At 43.3% G+C, this 19701-nt stretch overlaps 1 long non-coding RNA gene across 1 annotated transcript; it reads right to left on the bottom strand.

Annotated features, from left to right (window-relative positions):
- Positions 1-1182: 1182 nt before the first annotated feature.
- Positions 1183-18859, bottom strand: LOC122464590. The gene is made up of 3 exons (XR_006288773.1): positions 18817-18859; positions 5761-5869; positions 1183-2079 (listed from the first exon to the last, which is right to left on the bottom strand). It is a non-coding gene; the product is annotated as an uncharacterized LOC122464590 (long non-coding RNA).
- Positions 18860-19701: the final 842 nt, after the last annotated feature.

Genomic DNA, 19701 nt, shown 5'->3' with positions numbered 1-19701 from the left:
TCGTATGCCATGAAGCTAGGTTCTGTGGTGGATTTGCCACAGGAACATTTCTGACTAAGCCAAAGGCCTGGTTGGAGTGTGGCCAGTGGATCTGCAAACTGCACTGTCCATTGGCCACAGCCTCTACTATAGCTCATGGGTTATGGCAGCGGCCAGAGGCAGGCAGCACAGGTGCTTCCTGCCATAACTCCAGGCTAAAGGACAGAATTCTGCCCCCAGCACCCACATAAGTCCCTGACACAAAGCCCAGTTACTAGGCCTTTGCAGAGAAGCGTGGCAGTATTTGACCATAAGAAAATATCAGTTACAAGTCAGTGTTGTCTTCATTTCCAAGCACTCAGGAAAGCTTTGGGGTCCAGGTTTCCTTGCGGGTTAGGGAAGACATGAATGGACACAGATTTGGAATATTTTTTCCTGCCTCTATTTTTTGCAGTATGCACAGAGTTGCTGTCCGTGCCCGTGTCAAAGAGTGTCTAGTGGAGCCAGAGTTGACCAAACTCCACCAGCAACACACAACACTGTCACAGTGCAGTGAATTGTGATGATATGTCCTTACAGGAAAAGCAGCACAAAGGCTTAGATGTGTGGATTGCAAGTGCCCAAGGTAGTTCAATTGTCAGGACAAACAACAATGAATAGAGCAGAAAAAATGTGACCATTTTTGTAAACATATTCCTACCTGGCCAATACTTTGCATGATCCCATCAGATAACCTATTATATTTGAGCTCGCTAGTGCCTCTGCCTCACATTTTAAGCTTTATATTGGTCTTCCTGGGTGACCTGGTTTTTGATTTCCCTTACAATAAGAGTTGGTGAGCAGCATTTATCCAATATTCCACTAGATTACCTATTGCATCTGTTTTGTATTCAACATAAACTAAATGTTTGTCCAAATGGTGTTTAATTTTTATGGTACATAGCTGTTATTTTGATTTAACCTACAATATTAAAGTATTTTGAAACACTTTCTCATTAGCTCAACTTTAAAAACCAAAAATCTCTCCATTACAGTTAGTTTTAGATCTAGTTCTATCAAGACGCCCTTCTTCCTGAGTACATCCTGTTTTCTGAGCAGAGGATTAATCACACACAGAAACAAACAAAACAAAAACTGATACCACTTAGCCAGAAAATCATTGCCCTTCATGTTTAAGATGCAATTAAAGTTTATTATATTGTTAGACAATCATACAACAGTGTGTCATATCAGATGCTGATGTCATGGCATCACCTGTGTTTTCATGTGGCTGTGTAGTCTGATCCACAAGGAGCAATATCATGAACAGATATCACACAGGAACGCGCAGGCTCCCATTGAAAACTTATTATGATGCTTGGCACTTTTTTCAATCAGTTTTTCATGTCTGTCTTCCTCAAAGTGTTTATAACATTTATTGATCGTTTCTCTCCATTTAGATCTGTCCATGGCTATGTCTTCAAAGTGACCAATATTTATGCTGCATGAGATGAGATTCTGCTTAAGGGTCTCTTTGAAGACTTTTAACTCCTGTGCTTTAAGAGTGCCATAGAAAACCTTTTGGGGGGAGTTTATCATTGCCCATTCTAATAACATGGCTCGTCTATTTAAGACGAGCTATGATAATCAATGCCTTAATGCTGTTTGGTTTTGTTCTTTTAAGGATGTTAATGTTTGAGACTTTGTCTGCCAATGGACTTTCAGAATACAGTGGAGACCGTGCATGTGAAATTTTTCAAGTTGCTTAATGTGTCTGTGATAAAAACTGTCCACATTTCACACCCATGTAAAAGGGATACAATCACTGCGGCATTGTATATCATCAGTTTTGTTGACTGTGTGATGATTGAGTATCCTATGGTGAAGTCTTCAGAAGGCCTGGCTTGCCTTGAATGTTCTATTTGGATATTTCTTGATCCAGGGAACCATCAGTTGAGAGGATACTGCCAAGGTAAGTAAAGTGATTGATGGTCTTTAGTTCTATACTATCAATGGTGATGTTTGGCTCAGTGGTAATGGTTGATGGAGCTGGTTGGAAGAGGACTTCAGTTATTTTCCAGACTGATGGTGAGTCCAAATTGTTTAGTTGCCTCTGAGAACCTGTCATAGATAAGCTGTAGGACACTCTCACTATGACTAAGTAGTGCACAATCATTAGTAAAAAGGGCTTCACATATAAGTTCCTCAAGAACTTTTGTCTTTGCAATAAGACTTCGGAGACTGAAGAGTTTTCCATCAGTTCTGTACCTGATGTTGATGCCCTTCTGAACCTTCTCTGTTTTGTATAGAAAGGTTGCAAAGAACAGACCAAAAATGGCTGATGCCACCATACAGTCTTGTTCCACCCGATTAGATATGGGAAATATTTTGGAAAGGCCACCATCTGAGAATAATTGACCAGTCAGGTCTTCATGGAATTGATGTATGATGTTAATGAAACTGGAGGGGCAGCCAGACTTTTCTAGAATTTTTGGGAGGCCGTTTCTGCTCAGTGTCGAACACAGGGGTTTTTTAGATCAGTGAAGACAGCATATAGTTCCTTCTATGTTTTGTTCTGAATCGGATTTTTCCTGAATCTGTCTAAGAATGAAAATCATGTGTGTGGTGCTCTGACCTGATTTGAATCCACATTGGTTCTCTGGTAGAAAATTCTTTATATTGTTCTGACAAGCCAATTCAGCAAAATATGGGTGAGGATTTTACCACCTACATATAGCAAGGAGATATCCCGGTAGTTACCACAGCCACATTTGTGGCATTTATTTTTGTATAGTGTAATTATGATTACAGCTTTGAAGTCCTGAGGAATTTCCTCTGCTTTCCAGATATCCTTAATGATTTCACATAGATAGCTGACAGTTTGGGATCTGTGAGTTTAAAGATTTGAGCTGGCATGATCTCTTTGCCAAGTGATTACCTACCCCATTCCAATCTGGCCAGGTTACTGCAGTTGGTATATCATTCACACATTCAGTCATTCAGTAAGCAAAGCAAGAGTTCTCAGTGTGACAACATGGAACATACATAAGAAAGTAAGAATGGCCACACTGGGTCAGACCAATGGGCCACCTAGCCCAGTATTCTGTCTTCTGACCATGGCCAGTACCAGATGCTTCAGAGGGAATGAACACAAACAGGGACATTCTGAGTGATCCATCCCCTGTCATCCAGTCTCAGCTACCAATAGTCACAGGTTTAGGGATAAACAGAGCATAGGGTTACATCCCTGACCATCTTGGCTAGTAGTCACTGATGGACCTTCCTCCATGAACTTTTCTAATTCCCTTTTTTAACCCAGTTATACTTTTCACCTTTACAACATCCCCTGGCAACAAGTTCCACAGGTTGACTGTGTATTGTGTGAAGTACTTCCTTTTATTTGTTTTAAACCCACTGCCTATTAATTTTATTGAGTGACCAATGGTTTTTGTATATATGTAGTAGTAAATAGCACTTTCCTATTCACTTTCTCCACACCAGTCATGATTGTATAGACGTCCGTCATATCCCCCCGTCATATCCCCCCTTGGTCATCTCTTTTGAAAACTGAACAGTCCCAGTCTTTTTAATCTCTTTTCATATGGAAGTTGTTCCACCCCCCTGATAATTTCTTTGCCCTTCTCTGGGCCTTTTCCACTTCAAATATATTTTTTCTGAGCTGGGGTGACCAGAACTGCACGCAGTTTTCAAGGTGTGGGTGTACCATGATTTATAGAGAGACATTATGATATTTTCTGTTTTATTATCTATCCTTTTCCTAACATTCTGTGAGCTTTTTTGACTGCCGCCACACATTAAGTGGATGTTTTCAGGATCCACAATGGCTCCAAGTTCTCTTTCTTGAGTGGTAACAGTTAATTTAGACCCCATCACTTTGCATGTATAGATGGGATTATTTTTTCCAACATGCAATTTTGCACTTATTAACAGTGAATGTCATCTGCCATTTTGTCACCCAGCTTAATGAGATTCCTTTGTAACTCCAAAGCGGACAGCGAAGAGTTAACTGTCTTGAATAATTTTGTATTGTCTGCAAACTTTGCCATCACACTGTTCACCCCCATTTCCAGATCATTTATGAACATGTTGAACAGCACTGGTCCCAGAAAGATCCTTGGGGACCCCCTACTTACCTCTCTCCATTCTGAAAACTGACCATTTATTCCTACCTTTTGTTTCCTGTCTTTTAACCAGTTGCTGATCCATGAGAGGACCTTCCCTCTCATCCCAAGACTGCTTAGTTTGCTTAAGTGCCTCTAGTGAGGAACCTTGTCAAAGGCTTTCTGAAAGTCCAAGCACACTATATTCACTGGATTACCCTTGTCCACATGTTTGTTGACTCCCTCAAAGAATTCTAATAGATTGGCGAGGCATGATTTCCCTTTACAAAAGTACCATTATCACCCAGCGGCCTCTCCTCTTTATTGGGATATAGAGTATCCCCTTTAATAAATCCTCACCTAAAGGGTTTATCTGCCTGAATAGTGTGCTCCTCCACATCTGTTGGGTTTCTCCCAGCCCTTGGTTTGAAAACTCTTCCATGATCTTTTCAATTTTACTTGCTAGCAATCTAGTTCCATTTTGATTTAGGTGGAGCCCATCCTTCCTGTATAGGTTCCTAGTTCCTAATAAATCTAAATCCCTCCTCTCAACACCATCTTCTCATCCACACATTGAGACTCTGCAGTTCTGCCTGTCTAACTGGCCCTCTGTGTGGAACCAGAAGCATTTCAGAGACTGCTACCATGGAGGTCCGGGATTTTAATCTTCTACCTAGCAGCCTAAATTCGGACTTTTCTCCTACCTTTCCCTATGTCTTTGGCATCTACATATACTATGACCACCGGCTCCTCCCCAGAATGGCACATATGTCTATCTAGATGTCTTAAGAGGTCTGAAACTTTTGCACCAGGCAGACAATTAACCCTGCAGTTCTCCCAGTCATCACAAACCCAGCTATCTATATTTCTAATAATTGAATCCTACATTATTGCTATGTGTCTCTTTCTAACAACTGGGGATCTCCCCTGGAGGGGTTCCTCAGTCTGAGAGGATACCATGACATCTTCTGGAATGAGGATTCCAACTATGGAATCATTCCCCTCCATTCCAGCTTGATGTTCCCCTTCCCCATGACTTTAATCCTCTTCAACAGCACAGAGACTGTCAGACTAGGGGTGAGACCCCGCTACTGTGTTCTGGAAAAAGTCTCCTCTGTGTACCTTTCGGTCTCCCTTAGCTCCTTCCGTTCAGCTACTGTGGTCTCAAGAGCCCATACATGATCTCTGAGGGCCATGAGCTGCTTGCAACATATGCACACATACTCTACCTGCCCACAAGGCAGGTAATTGTACATGCTATATGCAGTGCAACAAACTGGATAGATCCCACCATGCTGCTGGACTTCTGCCTGCATTATTTTTACTCTTGCAAGAGTTTTTTTGTTTGCTCTGGGGAGGAGGGGTTATTGGTCTAAGTATAGACTGCTTTTATTAGGTGTATCTGCCGCATATTCCCTCTCTAAAGTCCCTTGCAAAACTCTCCTGTTTGCTAGCTCCTCTGGTCCAATATAACCTGACTTTTTAAACCCCTGTTCTTCATACATTAAACCCGAACTCCTTTTTAGGATCCCTTGACAAGGGGTGGGGATAAAGGATCTAGGGACTCATTAGTAAGCTCTCAACCTAGCATGGCAAGCCACTTTGCTCAGTACACAGCCCCCAAAAGAGATCACACTGTAATCTGCACACAAGCAAACAACAAACTAACAGACAAACTTACCCCATGAATCACGTAGTCTCCTCTTTCACCTGGAGAACTCCCTCACAAAATCTCCTGTTTGCTGCTCCTGTTCACTGGCTCCTCAAGTCACTTTGAACCCGTGTGCAGACTGTAATGGATAGAGATAACATATCAAAACCCAAAAGGCATACAGCAGTAATTGCAAGGGAACTTGCTAGTTACAGCTACCCTGAGTTAAACCAGACTTGCAGACTAAGTCTCCATAAAGGAACTAAGAGGCGACTATATCTTCTTTTGGAAAGGGAAACAAGCAGAGGAAGACAAAATTTTTGGCAGCGGTCTTGCCATTAAAGACAACCTCCTGAAATCACTGAAACAATTACTTGTGGGCAAAAACGAATGCCTAATGACGCTACAACTTCCCATGGGAAAAATCACGCTTTGTGACTCTCTGATCAGTGCTTATGCGCCAACTGTGAACAATACAGAAGAAACAAAAGAGCAGTTCTATCATGACTGGGATGACATAATTAAAGCTATACTCAGTGAAGACATGCTCATACCTCTCTGAGACTTTAATGCCGGAGCTGGAAAAGATAGTGAGGCTTAGAGTGGTGTAATAAAAACCCATGGCATCAGAGAAACAGCAATGGTTTCCTCCTCTCAGTAAGTGTGCTGAGCATGAGCTTGTTATTACCAACATAATCTTCAGGCAAGCCGACAAATATAAACCTCTTGCATTCAGGCAAGATCAAAGCACTGGTACCTGATTGCCATATAATGACATAGTCAAAGGGACATAGAGATCACCAGAGCAATCCACTTGTTGCCTGTCAGTGAAAGCAATGCTGAACAGATTAAACGGAAACTGAACAGAGCAAAGCTAAAATTTCCATTTCTTCAAGAAAAACTGAAGGAAAACTTAAAAGAAAAAATTGATAGCATTACATCATCAGCCAAGAACACATTCAAAAAGTGGAATATATTCAAATCAACCATTCTCCAAGCCTCGGAAGAAACTCTAGGCAAAAATCAAAGACAGCATCAACACTGCTTTGATGAAAATGATGATGAAATCAAAAAGATCCTCAAGGAAAATAATGTGTTTATGTCTTGGCAAAATGACAAAGAATCAACATCAAAGAAAGATAAATTTAAGCACCTGAAAGCCAAAGTTCAAAGACAGCTGTGTGTCCTAGAGGGTGACTGGTGGGAAAAGAAAGCAGAAGGAACACAGTGTTATGTTAATACTAGCAACACAAAGATGTTTTATGATTCCCTGAATACCATTTATGCCCCATCAGAACTGGGACCAGCTCCATGAAAGAGTTCAGATGGAACTACCTAAATTAAGGACAAGAGAGGCATCTCTGAAAAATGGATGCAGCACTTTACTGAGCTACTCAACCATCCCTTTACTGTCAACCCACAGATGCTGGAGGAACTTGACCTAACCACCCATACATGAAGAAATTACCCAACCAAGGATGTTTGGGATATAGGAGAGGTAGTACAGATATAGGAGAGTGCAGTCACACTCTCAATTTGGTCTTCGTTCACTGGTCCTCACTTTTCATTCTTTCTTTCATCGGTCCTCACTTCACACACAGCTCACTTCTTCCACTACTATTGGTACATGGTTTACTGTTGAAGAATTGGTCTTCATAACTATGCTGAATTATTTAAGATGTAGCAGTATACAAACTGTGGTTTACTTTAAAACTTTGATCAGTCCAAACACAATCCACTGGATTGTATTACAGTGACTGGATGGTGTTACACAGGCTGCATAGCACATCACTATGCTAAACCCAAAACACCAACACTGCACTTCAACAGGAAGTCTCTAAATAGACAGCTCCAAATTATATTTAAAAATGAAAATCAGCAAAAATCCACCTGAACAAATAAACCCACAAAACTACTAAATGGATAAAAATCCTGGATGAATTTGCCAACTGGTAAAATATAATAATAATAATAATGTAAATTCATTAAGTACTTAAATTTCCAAAACATTCAGAATTGCTGTAGACTGAAACTATTTTTTTAGTCTAAATACTATGAGGGTGAAGGTGTTTTTCTTTCATTTACCGGAAACAAAGTGGTGCTGCATCAGCATACAGAATGCTAAATATAACAGGGAGGTAAGTTAAATACATGCTAAAATATAAAAAGAAGGGACATTTCTAAAAATATATTTTATCCTTTAAAAATTGCAAAGATGTTAGTTGGCAGAAGGAGGCAGTTGCTTTATAGGAAAAAATAAAAGGGAATGAAAATGAGCAAGAGGAGAACCTGAGATGAGTCTATGAAGGAAAAGGACCAGTTCATAGACAAAGGAGTCAGAGAATCCAAATAAAATCCAAGTCAGAAACCAAATGCTGAAATAGGAGTGAGAGAATTCAGACAACAAAGGATGAAATTTAAAAAAAGAAAGGTAGAAGTGGTAACTGTAGTTGTAAACGAATGGAATGTAATATAGATGAAGAGAATGAAAGAATGGAAACAAAACTAATTTCTAGTGAGAAAAACTGTTTAATCTAAATATTAATTCTGCAGTTTTCACAACCCAGGAATAAAGTTTCTCTAGGAAATCACTCATGTATGGGTATTTTTATTCTTCCCACACTTCACTCTAAAACAAAAGAATATTCTGTGCACTAAAATTGGCCACTTTACTTTAAAAAAACCAACAAAAAACATATAATGGCTGCAACATTAAACCACAGGCACAAAGCTTTCACAGGGTTGGAAAATTCACACGGGGCTAACTAAGGAGCAGAATTGGTTCACTCAGATGGAAGATGGCAACCCTAAACATTTTCAGTGGGAACTCCCAATGTAGCAGAATTAGTCAGGAAGGAAATTCAGAGTCCTGAATTTCCATGGTTGGAGAGAATAGAGGAAGGGCAGCCTGACTCAGAACATTCAACTGACCTACCCAGAATAAGGAACACACTGGAATTTAACAGATAGTCTGGAAATAAGAACTACTTTGAGTGGTTGTCCACACCGATTCCACTTTTGGTGCACATGTGCCCTGTGCATGCAAGATCAGAATTTTTTCAATAGCAATGTCCATTGGGGCCCCACCTGCATCCCTAGGTGCCTTGTGTTGCTCTGTGTAAGTGACCAAGGCACAGGCAGTCTGGTCTAGCAGCCACAGTGAGGCGGGGGTTCACAAATCAAGGATGGCAATCAGTGAACAAGGGTCGGAGGAATCACTAGAGCAGAGTTCAGTAAGCAAGAGTCGGAGTCAAAGTGAGGCTGGAGATCAGAGGTAGCACCAGGCTAGAGTCCGGAAGCAAGCGTCAGGGTCAGAGACCAGTCATCAGAAGACAAAGTGAGGTCTGGAGTCACAACAGGCCAGAAGTCTGTATGGTTTCCCAGACAATTGCCTGGGCCACCATCTAGGGGGAAATAGGGCACTTAGCCAATCAGAGAGCCATAGTGTACGGTCACTCTGAGTTCCTTGGGCAGTACTTCCTGCAGCACCTATTCTCCACAGTGCTCCATGGCTGTGCCTCTATATGGCCTCCTGATGGCACTGTCCCAGGAATGTCAGCTGCCCCAGGATCTACAGACCTATGTTGTAGTGCCTGCATCCTTACCCCCTGAAGCTGAGGGCATAAAGGGTGGAGCAGGCTGAAGCACCCCTCAGTGCCATCTCACCACCAAGGCTGCAAGACACAGAAGCATCTGTATCCCTTGTACTGTGCGAGTAGTTCGTAGTTAGGCTGACAAGACTCAAAGTAGGTAGTTTGGTAAATTTCCTCCCTCCCTCCCCAACAAGGATTCTACAAGATGGCAGATACCAAGTCACTGGGATTTACAACCTGCCCCCAGTGTGGTATGGCTGTGCCTGTTAATGATGTGCACTCTTGATGCTTCATTTACCTTGGGGAGGGACACATCCTGGAATGTTGTTCTGTGTGCTGTTCATTCTTGAAGCACACACTGAAGATGAAGGAGACAAGACTCAAGTTTTCCTTACTGAAGATCTATGCAGACCTCCTCTGAGTCCAAGAGATGTTCGGAGAAGCCTCTTCAGATGGGTCAATCTCACAGTGTTGGTGCATCAGTGAGCTGCCACACCACTCCAGGCTCTTGGGCTGCTTCTCCCAAACCCCATTCATCTGCCACATCAACATCAGCATCTGAGAGGGGCAGGAAGAAGCAGCACTCCTGGGAAGAGGGTAGGCATAGACCACCTTCTCCAATGCCCAGCAAGAATCATAAGACCCACACCACTCCTCACAGCCTCAAGTCTTTCCACCAAAAGACTTAAGTCTAGGACCCATACAGTACCGCCATTCTGAAGACTAAGTCAGCACCAATGCTTTCTTTAGATAGCAAAGACTATGCTGCCCTTGGTATTAAGCACCTCGTCTACAACACCAACTGCTGTGTTGGTACCAACAGACCCTACAGCACCAGATACCTTGGTACTCACAATCTCGGCACTGAAGCAGTTCATGGAACCAAGTGATGTTTGGTTCCATGGCCATTATCTCTGAAAACTCATGGCGATCTGGGGAAGTCCCAGAAGATTGGAAAAAGGCTAATGTAGTGCCCATCTTTAAAAGAGGGAAGAAGGATGATCCTGGGAACTACAGGCCGGTCAGCCTCACCTCAGTCCCCGGAAAAATCATGGAGCAGGTCCTCAAGGAATCAATTCTGAAGCACTTAGACGAGAGGAAAGTGATCAGGAAGAGTCAGCATGGATTCACCAAAGGAAAGTCATGCCTGACTAATCTAATTGCCTTCTGTGATGAGATAACTGGTTCTGTGGATGAAGGGAAAGCAGTGGACGTGTTATTCCTCGACTTTAGCAAAGCTTTTGACACGGTCTCCCACAGTATTCTTGTCAGCATGTTAAAGAAGTATGGGCTGGATGAATGCACTACAAGGTGGGTAGAAAGTTGTCTAAATTGTCGGGCTCAACGGGTAGTGATCAATGGCTCCATGTCTAGTTGGCAGCCGGTATCTAGCGGAGTGCCCCAAGGGTCGGTCCTGGGGCCAGTTTTGTTCAATATCTTCATAAATGATCTGGAGGATGGTGTGCATTGCACCCTCAGCAAGTTTGCGGATGACACTAAACTGGGAGGAGTGGTAGATATGCTGGAGGGTAGGGATAGGATACAGAGGGCCCTAGACAAATTAGAGGATTGGGCCAAAATATGAGGTTCAACAAGGACAAGTGCAGAGTCCTGCACTTAGGATGGAAGAATCCAATGCACCGCTACAGACTAGGGACCGAATGGCTAGGCAGCAGTTCTGCAGAGAAGGACCTAGGGGTGACAGTGGACGAGAAGCTGGATATGAGTCAACAGTGTGCCCTTGTTGCCAAGAAGGCCAATGGCATTTTGGGATGTATAAGTAGGGGCATTGCCAGCAGATCGAGGGATGTGATTGTTCCCCTCTATTCGACATTGGTGAGGCCTCATCTGGAGTACTGTGTCCAGTTTTGGGCCCCACACTACAAGAAGGATGTGGAAAAATTGGAGAGAGTCCGGCGAAGGGCAACAAAAATGATTAGGGGACTGGAACACATGAGTTATGAGGAGAGGCTGAGGGAACTGGGATTGTTTAGTCTACGGAACAGAAGAATGAGGGGGGATTTGATAGCTGCTTTTAACTACCTGAAAGGTGGATCCAAAGAGGATGGATCTAGACTATTCTCAGTGATAGCAGATGACAGGACAAGGAGTAATGGTCTCAAGTTGCAGTGGGGGAGGTTTAGGTTGGATATTAGGAAAAACTTTCAGTAGGAGGGTGGTGAAACACTGGAATGCGTTACCTAGGGAGGTGGTGGAATCCCCTTCCTTAGAAGTTTTTAAGGTCAGGCTTGACAAAGCCCTGGCTGGGATGATTTAGTGGGGATTGGTCCTGCTCTGGGCAGGGGGTTGGACTAGATGGCCTCCAGAGGTCCCTTCCAACTCTGTTATTCTATGTCTCAGTGGGTCTGGTTCCAATCTCACTAGCAAAAGCTATTAAGGGAGGTTGTAGCTAAACCCCCAATTGCTCAGTCACCACTAACATTGACATCTGCATATCCTAGACAGAGCACTCCAGATAGGACTGCCTTCCCCTTGAGGAGGTTTACTCCTTTCCTCTCCTTCTTTGGAAGAGCATAGCAAAGCTTCTTCCCCTGCTTATGACTCATCCTCCCTTGTGTGGCACAGTGAGTGTCTGGGAGGGATTCCAGAGATTGCTCTGTTGGGGTGCCAGAAAGATATTGGAATAACATCGGGAACACCCTTGTTGGTGTATCCAACCTGTGTATCCTCCTTGTTACTTGTATCAGCCATAGTCATACTAGATCCCCCTAGGGTATGAAACCCTACGCCAGAAAACCATCATCCTCAACCATCTCAACAGCGAAATTTTCTCCCCACAGGAAGCAGATTCAACCTCCACAACCACCCAGCTGATTTAACCTCAGCTACTGAAAGGCAGTGAGGAGCACAGTGAAGACAACAATCATTCCCCAGCACAGGAGCACCCAGCACCTCCTACCATATCCTCTTCTTTCCCAGACAAGGCTGTCAGCCCTCAATCTACAGCCTCAGATGAGTTCAAGCTCTTTCAGGACCTAATAAAAGATAATAGAAATACTGGACTTTCCTCTAAAGGTCATCCAAGAGAAGTAGAATAAACTCCTGGATTTCCTCCATATGACAACACTAGGAAGGCTGGTGATGCCTATAAATGAGAGCTTACTCAAACCTGCCAAGGTAATGTGGCACATGCCTGCATCCATCCCAGCTACCTTGAAGAGAGGTGCGAGGTAAGTATCAGGTACCGGTCAAAGGGATTGGGTACTTTTGCCAGCATCCTGCACTTGTGTCCCTGGTAGTACAAGCAGTCCAGGCAAGATCAAAGTAGCAGGGTTATCCAAAGTCGTTGCAAGAAGGACCCAAAGAAGCTGAAAGATCTATTCATCAGTGAGTCTAGGAATGAGAGTGAGACATTCGCCAGGGTACAATCTGAACTGTTGAACAACTGTACTCCCTCAATTCTCCAACCTGGGGTGTCCTTTCTACTGCTTTGCTGTAAGAACATCCACTCCTGGCCTGCTCTCACACAGCCTCAAGCATGCAAAAAAGCATGTTTCATGAATACTCTGCCAGCCACTCATGAATTGTATTGCAGAGACCAGCAAATTCTCAATCTCAGCCCTGTCCCCCAGAAATGTGCCCAGCAGTCTAATGGACAATGTAAGCTTATAGAAAGGCCATCATTTCATCAAAGGAAAATGAAATGCAGCAGCCTTGTTATGCCAAATGGAGTTTCCTACACATTTAAATCCAAAACACACTGGTTAAGATAAAATAATAAGATAAGTTTATTAACTACAGGAAGAAAAGAAAGATGTTACTACAAGTAATGAGTCATAAAAAGTCTGGACTGGTTACAAAAGAAATAAAAGATAAAACACAATTGACATCTAACAAACTAAAATGGATTCAGAGCAAATGTCTCTCTCACCCCTACATGCTATAATAGGCTGGATTCCCTTCCAGCCAGCAGTCCCCCGGGCAATTCAGTGTGTTTCTTCTTTGTTGTTCTGATGTTGTGAGCAGAGATAAAGGGAGGAGTAGAGTAAATGTTTTTACCCTTCTTTTATAATTCAGTCCCACAGTCTGGAACGTCAAATAGGCAATACTTTTGATGCCAATGTCAAGAGCCTGATTGAACCACCATTGGAGTGTTCAACCTCTCCATTTGGCAACCATCTATTTTATTTTCAAGATGCCTGAGCTAGGGAAACCTTGGAATGGTAGGTCCTGGAGATTGTAAACAAGGAGTATCCCATCCAGTTTCAGTCTATTCCAACTCCTATCCCATGCTCTCTGTCCTGCTTCAGGGATCTCTCTTACAAATGATTGTTGAAGCAGGTGGTAGAGACTCTCTTTAGCGCCTGGGAGCAGTAGAGGAAGTGCCCTTAGAGTCAGGGGCAAGGGCTTTTATTCCCACTATTTCCTAATCCCAAAGGAGAATGGTTGGAGCCCATCCTCAATCTTTGACATCTGAACATTTCTATTCATTGTTTCAAATTCTGCATGGTTAGCCTCACTTCCATAACCCCCTGTCTTGGATGCTATAGACTGGTTTGTGGTTCACGACCTGTAAGATGCATATTTTCACATTTTGATGCATGCAGCACACAAATACTTCAGGTTCCTGGGAGGCTCATCACACTATCAGCACAGATCTTCAGTCTCTCCACACTGCCAACAGTCTTCACCAAGGTTCTGGCTGTTGGGGAGCTCATCTAAGAATGCAGGGACTTCAAGTATATCCCTATCTTGGAAACTGGTTAGGTCGAGGAAGATTTCCTCAGAAAGCGACCCACTCATTTTCTGTGATTCTAGATCTCTTTGCCTTGCTAGGACTCAAAGTCAACAGGGAGAAATCCACACTAACTCCCATCCAGAGCATAGAGTTCAGTGGGGCAGTATTAGACTCCAGGTCAATGAGGGCATTTATTCCTCAGAGATTCCAGACAAAAACAGACCTCATCAACTAGCTCCAAGCACAGCTAAGGACACCAATGGGAACATGCCTCAGACTCATGGGTCAGACATGCACCTATGTTACAAAGAATGCCAGACTTCACCTTCAGTTCACACCAGGGTGGTTGAGATCACTATACTCACCCAAAGGCACTGCCTGGATTTGGTGATCATAGTCCTACAAGAAGTCCTCTCCTAAAACTGGTGAGCAGAACCACTTCAGGTGTGCAATGGAATTCCTTTCTCCATGCCTCCACCTACAAAGTCTTTAGCAATAGACGCCTCTATTCAGGGATGGGGTGGGGTGGGAAGGGGTGAGTGCATGTTGAACAACAGAAAATTTAAGGGATATGGTTTCTTCATGAGGCATACCTGCGCATAAACATTCTGGAACTCAGGGCATGCAAGGCTTTCTTCCTCCTTCTTCAGGATTTAGTAATCCAAGTGCTGACAGAAAACTCCTTAGTAATACACTATATTAACAGACAAATGGAAGCAAGATCCTCTCCACTCTTTCAAGAAACCATGTGTCTTTGGGATTGGTCATATCACCCTGGTAGCTCTCTACCTACCCGTTCTACAGGTTACCCTAGCAGATCAGATCAGCAGGGACTTTTCCAAAAATCATGAGCAGTCCCTGAAGGACACAATCCTGAAGTTGAATTGTTTGTGACATATCACAATAACAAGTATCAAATATTTTGCTCCAGAGGGAGTGCAAGCCCAGGCTCCCTGACAGAGGCCTCCTTCATTCTGTGGAAACCAGGATTAATGTACATCTTCCCACCAATACCCAAGATACCCAGGGTTCTGAGAAAGCTGGATCAAAATAAAGGTTGCATCATCATGATAGCCCCACCATGGGTCAGGCAGTTCTGGTACTCAGTCCTGGTAAATCTATCAGTACAGACCCCAGTTACCTGACCAGTTCTGCCCAATCTTGCTTCCCAAAACATTATTCAGATCCGGCAGCTGAACTTAGCACTGTTACACCGGACAACCTGGAAGCAGGCTGAAGGGCATCCATAGAAAGAATCTGCTCATCTAAGGTTTGCTATCTAGGCAGCTCAGCACCAGCACAACTGAGAGCTCCAATTCCAGCAATACTAAATTATTTGCTAGCCCTCTGGACTATCCATCAGCTCAGTAAGAGTCTATCTAGCTGAGATATTTGCAAATCACCCTCCTGTCCAGGGCCACACTGTATTTTCACACCCTACAGTGACAAAATTCCTGAAAGAACTTGTTTGTTTTCCCTCTCAGCTAGGGAGCCCCCTGCTTCTAAGGACCTTAATATAGCACTAACTGGTTTGATGTTTAGAGCCCAGGGCAACCTGCTCCTTTCACTGTATTTCAATTTAAATGGCTTTTCTGGTGGTCATTCCATCAGCTAGGAGGACAGGGAAATCCAGACTTTCCAGGAAGGGAAGGGTCCCTTGTACACAGTCTTTCACAAGGACAGGGTCACCCTTAGACCTCACCCAGAGTTCCTGCCAAAGGTGGTTTCAGAATTCCACATAAAGATCAATCTTTTCACCTCCAAACCTCATTCTAACCCAGGAGAAGCAAAACTCCATGCATTAGATGTAGTGGGAGCATAATATTTTTATTTAGATAGGACAAAATCTTTCAGGAACACTCCTTGTGGCATTCACTGATAGGGTCGAAGGCCTACTTAGAAGTTGTCCAAAGTGGGTCCCTGACTGCATAAGGACTTGTTACCAACTAACTAAGAAAGAACCCCTAGCCATAATATTAGAGCTCAGGGGCCCAGACTGACTGCTACCTGTCTGGGAAACATTTCCATACCTGATCTATGTAGGGCAGCAGAATGGAGCCTGATCCACACACTTACAACTAGTCCAGGCTTCCAGATTGGATGCCTGTTTGGGTAGGGCCGTCCTGTAATTGCTGTTCAAGTAGGACACCTCCTACCTACCTCCAAACAACTGGGCAACTGACTATTAATCACCAAGAGTGGAATCTGAGTGGGCAATCACTTAAACAAGAAAGAACAGTTAGAATAGCTATGGTTCTTTGAAATGCATTGTCCACAAATATTCCACAACCTACCTGCCTTCCCCATTTATTCAGGGTCCTGCTCCTAAGGGATACTGTATTAGTATCCCAGAAATCACCTACTACAGGACAGGCCCAACATGGAAAACAACAGAACACCACTGGCCATCACGTACAGCCCCCAGCTAAAACCTCTCCAACACATTATCAACGATCTACAACCTATCCTGGAAAACGATCCCTCACTCTCAGACTTTGGGAGGCAGGCCAGTCGTCGCTTACAGAAGCGAATACTCACCAGCAATTACACACCACACCACAGAAACACTAACCAAGGAACCAATCCCTGTAGCAAACCTCGTTGCCCACTCTGTCCCCATATCTCCTCTAGCAATACCATCAGAGGATCCAACCACATCAGCCACACCATCAGGGGTCATTCACCTGTATGTCTACTAATGTGATATATGCCATCATGTGCCAGCAATGCCCCTCTGCCATGTACATTGGCCAAACTGGACAGTCCCTGTGTAAAAGAATAAATGGACACAAATCAGACATCAGGAATGGTAACATACAAAAGCCAGTAGGAGAACAGTTCAATATTCCTGGACATTCTATAACAGATTTAAAAATAGCTGTATTTGAACAAAAAAAACTTGAGAAACAGACTTCAAAGAGAAACTGCAGAACTAAAATTCATTTGCGAATTTAACACCATTAATTTGGGCCTGAATAGGGACTGGGAGTGGCTGGCTCATTACAAAAGCAGCTTTGCCTCTCCTGAAATTGACACCTCCTCATCTATTATTGTGAGTGAACTACATCCACCCTGATTGTATTGGCCCTTTCAACACTGATTCTTCCACTTGTGAGGTAACTCCCTTCTCTTCATGCGTCAGTATATAATGCCTACATCAGTAATTTTCACTCCAAGCATCTGAAGAAGTAGTTTTTTCCCCACGAAAGCTTATGCCCAAATAAATCTGTGACTCTTTAAGGTACCACCAGACTCCTTGTTGTATTAGTGAAGGAACTGAGTGGTGATTGAGCCCACTCTGCCCTTTATGCCCTTCCTCATGGGTCACCAGGATATCCAATGCACAGGGCAGAGTCGTAGGGATCCAGGAGCCAGTATAGAAACACAGGGTCTCCCCAGAGGAAGGCATCTGTGCCTGCAGAGATTCTCAAGGGACCTGCAGGATGTAAAGGCTGAGAACCAATGTTCCATCTAATTTTTCCCCGATGCGCAGAATGAATTTTGTTATGTGCACCAATATCGAGGTATGTGTGGATGTGTGCCACCAGTCAACACGAAAAACCTAGACATCATATATCTTTTTAAAAGTTACCATAGGGATAAGTACTCCAGGTTAGACATTTTAGAACTCACTATTCAAAGAATTAAATTTAAGTATAAGAAAGAAATAAAAATTATGAAATGCATAGACCAGTCAAAAAAGTAAAACAACAGCACTTTGAAAGAATACAATTACAGAGAATATGTGCGCATTACAGGAAGTACCAAGTAGTAACAGCAACAATACAAGTGTAGGTAGGAAGGTGAGCATGAAACACGGTGTGTGTGTGTGAGTGTGAGAGAGAGACACACACAGTGTGTGAGAGAGAGATAAAGTGACAGTTTGGCTGTTGGGGAAGTCTTTGAGAGACTTTGCGCTGCCTCTTTAAGGTAATCACTCACTGCAGCAGCACTCCTGCTCCTAAGCCCTGTCCTCCCTCCCCCACTCTGCGGGCATTGGATACATGGGCAGGATGGGAGGCGGCGGAGGGGGACATCCTGACATCAGCACCCCCCTTCCCTCCCCACTCTGCACACCAAGTAGGAGGCTCCCGGGAGCAGCTGGCCAAGGGTTCCAAGGCATAGAGCAGGAGCAATACTGCAAAAGCAGCTGCAAAGCAGCAGGGGAAGGGGCACCTGAATTCATGCTGCCAGATGTGTGTGGCTGTCAAGGTTCCTTCCCCATTCTGAACTCTAGGGTGCAGATGTGTGGACCTGCATGAAGGACCCTCTAAGCTTATTCTTACCAGAATAATAAGCTTACCAGGTTAAAAACTTTCTCAAGGTACAAACTTAGCCTTGTCCTTGAACCCTGTGCTGCCACCACCAAGCGTGTTAAACAAAGAACAGGGAAAGAGCCCACTTGGAGATGTCTTCCCCCCCAAATATCCCTCCTAGCCCTACACCCCCTTTCCTGAGGGGTAAAATCCTCAGGATAACGGATAAAAATCGTCACCAATTTGCATAGGTGAACACAGACCCAAACCCTTGGATCTTAAGAACAATGAAAAATCAATCAGGTTCTTAAAAGAAGAATTTTAATTAAAGAAAAAAGTAAAAGAATCACCTCTGTAAAATCAGGATGGTAAATACCTTACAGGGTAATCAGATTCAAAACAGAGAATCCCTCTAGGCAAAACCTTAAGTTACAAAAAGACACAAAAACAGGAATATGCATTCCATTCAGCACAGTTTATTTACCAGCCATTTAAACAAAAGAAATCTAACACATTTCTAGCTAGATTACTTACTAACTTTTTACAGGAGTTCTGAAGAGCATTCCTGATCTGTTCCTGGCAAAAGCATCACACAGACAGACAAACCCTTTATTTCCCCCTCCCCCCAGCTTTGAAAGTATCTTGTCTCCTCATTGTTCATTTTGGTCAGGTGCCAGCCAGATTATCTTAGCTTCTTAACCCTTTACAGGTGAAAGGGTTTTGCTTCTGGCCAGGAGGGATTTTATAGTTCTGTATACAGAAAGGTGGTTACTCTTCCCTTTATATTTATGACAGTGGCTCTGCTAATGAAGTGTGGGGCACTTGATTCACTCCTGGGTGGACGGGCAACCACACAGCTTGGAGAGAACACAGCTGAGAATCCCTGGTTCTTCCATGCAACCCACACTCAGATTTTAACATGGAAAAGTACTATTCGAGCCTGTTTAATCAGTTGGGGGATGTCTAGCACCAGCAGAAGCAACTTTACCAATGTTATATAATCAATTAACCTAATTACTGAAGCTATTTACATTCAGATGGCTTTCTTTGCAATCATACTCCTGCCTTGCTCCTTCTGTAGCCAACAGCCCTATGCAACAACATGAGTGTAAAACACTACCAGATCAGAATGGTAGCATTTTGTACACACTTTGCACAGGAGTAAATGATGCTACAAGGAGCAAGGCAGTGGAGAATCAGACCCATAGTATATTTTTGTGCATAGTCTGGTATTAATCTAGGTTGCAAAGTGCACCTGCTATTCTTTTTCAGGCAGCAACATACAGTTAATTAAGAAGATGAAACTGATGAAGCGCACAGTTAATGAAGACAAATACAATTGAAATCATAGGAAACATCAATATACATAAGTGTCAGAATAAGATAGGTACAGGAAAGTGGTTTCCTGCATTGTTCAGACTTA

The sequence above is a fragment of the Chelonia mydas genome, chromosome 2, assembly GCF_015237465.2.
Source record: "Chelonia mydas isolate rCheMyd1 chromosome 2, rCheMyd1.pri.v2, whole genome shotgun sequence".
Taxonomy (NCBI): Eukaryota; Metazoa; Chordata; order Testudines; family Cheloniidae; genus Chelonia; species Chelonia mydas.
Note: the sequence above shows the minus strand (reverse complement) of the source record. Positions and strands in the feature narration are given on the sequence as shown.